This window comes from Spermophilus citellus (genome assembly GCF_964194105.1).
Source record: "Spermophilus citellus genome assembly, chromosome: 17".
Classification (NCBI taxonomy): domain Eukaryota; kingdom Metazoa; phylum Chordata; class Mammalia; order Rodentia; family Sciuridae; genus Spermophilus; species Spermophilus citellus.
This window is the reverse complement of record NC_138199.1, coordinates 23,562,064-23,565,428: the sequence shown is the minus strand read 5'-3', so window position 1 is coordinate 23,565,428 and position 3,365 is coordinate 23,562,064.

Sequence of the window (3,365 nt, the reverse complement as noted above, 5' to 3'; positions counted from 1 at the left end):
CAAGCCCCCATGTCTTTATATGATTTAGGGCACTGACCATAGAGAATCAAGTTCTTACCTAGGTTTTCTCCTGTGCTCACAGGTAGCCTTAGAACAATCAACCAAAGATAGAAGCTATCTTCTCATTTACACCTAAAGGTGTCATTTTGCAACAGGTGTGCTGAGGGTGCTATAGGAAAAGTAGGTCCTCCCAAGAAAAATCACGGGTCAGCATCACTGAACAATGGCATATTCAAGATAAGAGTTCAGGGGACTTAACACCCCCATCCATAATTTACTTTTTTTTTTCTGGTACTAGAGATTGAACCCATGGGTGCTCTATCACTGAGCAACATTCCCAGCCCTTTTTGATTATTATTTATTATTATTATTATTATTTGATATAGGGTCTTGCCAAGTTGCCCAGGCTGGTCTTGACCTTGCAATCCTATTGCCTCAGCCTCCTGAGTACCTGGGATTATGGAAATGCACCACCACACCTGACCCACCCGTAACTTTCATAATTGCTCCTTCTTTTCCATGCTGGTCTTCCTCAGGCTTCTTTCCCCATTCCTGCTCTCATCTGCCTCTAAACATTCATGAGTGTCTCACCATGTCCATGAGCTCCAGTCCTTCTCCATTATGATGACTTCCAAATTGCAGATTCCAGCTGAGCGTGCTCTCTCTCTCTCTCTCTCTCTCTCTTTCTCCCCACCCCCTTCTTACCTTCCTTTTCTCTCTCTCCTGGGTTGCTTCCAGGACATCTCAATATGATTATCCTGAAGAACCCTCAAGTTCAACATATGCCAAAAGAAACTGATCACCTACTCCCAAGTCCAAACTATTTGTGCTTTATTATCTTCTTAGTTGCTGGTGTCAAAAATTAGCATCCTTCTCCTCTCTCTACCTTCTGTTTACATCATTCCACACCTTCTGTTGATTGTGCCTCAGCCCACAGTGTCCATCACCATTCTGAGTCAGGCCATGGCCAGTGCTTGCCAAGAGAATTTAGCAGCTTCCTACTGTTGTCCTGTCTCTGGCTATATGGCGGCCAAAGATTTTGTAAAGTGAACATCTGACTGCTTCATTCCCCTGCTTAAATCTCCTCTTTTCCCATTAACCTCAGGAAAAAAAAAAAAAAAAAAGAAAGAAAAAAAAACCTCCTTAACCTAGCTTGCAGGATTTATCAGGATCTGGTTACTGGTTATTTCCTGTCAACCCTGTTTCCTCCACCTTCTTGCAATCTTCACTTTTCTCCAATTTTTTGTTCTCACCTTTGCCATGGCTTCTCTTGTCCTTGTGCCTGTGCACAGCACTGTTCCTGCTGTATGGAACCTCCTTCCCAACTTTCCAATCCTTCCTATCTCATCTGAAGTATCCTTTTCTCATCGCCCCAAATTTGGGTCAGGTGCTCTCTTAGATGCTTTCCTCTTGTAGCATTAGTACCCATAACGATCTGTTCATTTGTCTTTCTCTTCCATTTGGCTGAAAATAACATGAGGATAGGACTTGTGTCTTTCTTTCCCCATTGTTTTCCTGGTTCCTAGCACATTGTGGGTGCTCAATAAATAAATCGGATGATCAATTGAAATGAGTGAATGCGCAAACACCTCTCGGCTCTCATTTCTCCCTATATTTAGCTCTATGGAAAGGGCTTCTCCCTTTGCATTATAATTGCCTGGTGACTTTCTTCCCCCCTTCCTAATCTGGGGACTTCTTTGGGGTGGAACTTGTCTGCCTCATCCCTGTGTTGGTCGGCACTCGGTAAACATTTATCAAATGTTGAATATTAATGGAAAGTCTACACAACAATAACAAGAAAAAATAAGCTTTCCTGGACATTTGTAATTAGATTGAGGCTTTAAACCAAGCACATGTAATAAAGCCATGTTTTCTGCCAAGGAAATTGTGATCAGTTTGGTTGACAGACTAAATATATCAAGATTTCACAGGACCTTTGCATGTATCCCAGCACCTTTGGAAATCCCAAGTCAGTGACTTGGGATTTAATAGTACTATTGATTTAATAGCACTTAAAAACAAGAAGATAAAGCCAGGCATGGTGGCCCACGCCTGTAATCCCAGCAACTCATGGAGACTGAGGCAGGAGGATGGCAAGGTCAAGGCCAGCCTTGGCAATTTAGCGAGATTTTGTCTCAAAATAAAATAAAAAGTGCTGTAGTTCAGTCGTAGAGGGCCTCTGGGTTTAATCTCCAGTAGTGAAAAGGGGGTGGGGAGGGAAAGGGAGAGGGAAACAGAAAGAAAGAAAAGAAAGAAGTAAGATAATTTCCATCCTGAGTTACACTGGGCCTGAAGATAACTATGATGCTGATGAATACCTATACATAATGAAAATCATCATTTTGAAATAACTGTTATTCTATCACCTAAATGGTTTTGAAAACTCATGTCCCATATTAGGGGAGTATAGTTTTCTATTTTTTTTTAAATGTTAGTGTATTTTTTACACCTTTATTTTATTTACTTATTTTTATGACCATAGAGAATCAAGTTCTTACCTAGGTTTTCTCCTGTGCTCACAGGTAGCCTTAGAACAATCAACCAAAGACAGGAGCTATCTTCTCATTTACACCTAGAGGTGTCATTTTGCAACAGGTGTGCTGAGGGTGCTACAGGAAAATTAGGTCCTCCCAAGAAAAATCACGGGTCAGCATCATGCTGAGGATAGAACCCAGTGCCTCATACATGCCTAGGCAAGCCTTCTACCACTAAGCCACAACTGCAGCCCCAGTTTTCTTTATAAGAGTTGCAGTCTTTCTCTAAGAAACTAACAACGACAACAAAAAAACCTGTTTTCAGGAAATGCACTGGTATTACCAGTAACAAATTTTATAAATCCTATGTATGGGTTATGATGCTTGAGGCCACAAGAAACTATCCAACTAAAAATAAATTCTCACAAACAAGAAGTCTAGAGAAGAGCACTCCAGAATTCAGCCGTATCATGACTTAAGCATATGGGCTGACTTTGACTCTTTTAACTTTCTCCTTATGGTGGCAAAATAGCTACCATTGCTCTGAGCATGTCATTCTTACATGCTAACATCCAAAATTAGGAAAGAAAGATGTATTTCCTCCCATGTGCATCTTTTTATTTAGAACAAAAACTCTTCCCAGGGCTGGGGTTATGGTAGAGCATTTGTCCAGCTTGTGTAAAGCACTGGGTTCAATTCTCAGCACCTCATATAAATAAAATAAAGGTCCATTGACAACTAAAAAATTTTTAAAAAAACCAACTTTCCCAGAAGCACCCAGCAATGTTCCCTAATGTCTCATGGGTTTATATTGGTCACATGACTGTGTCTTTGTCCATTTTATCTGTTATAACAAAATACCTTAGACTGGGCAACAGAAACTTACTGTCC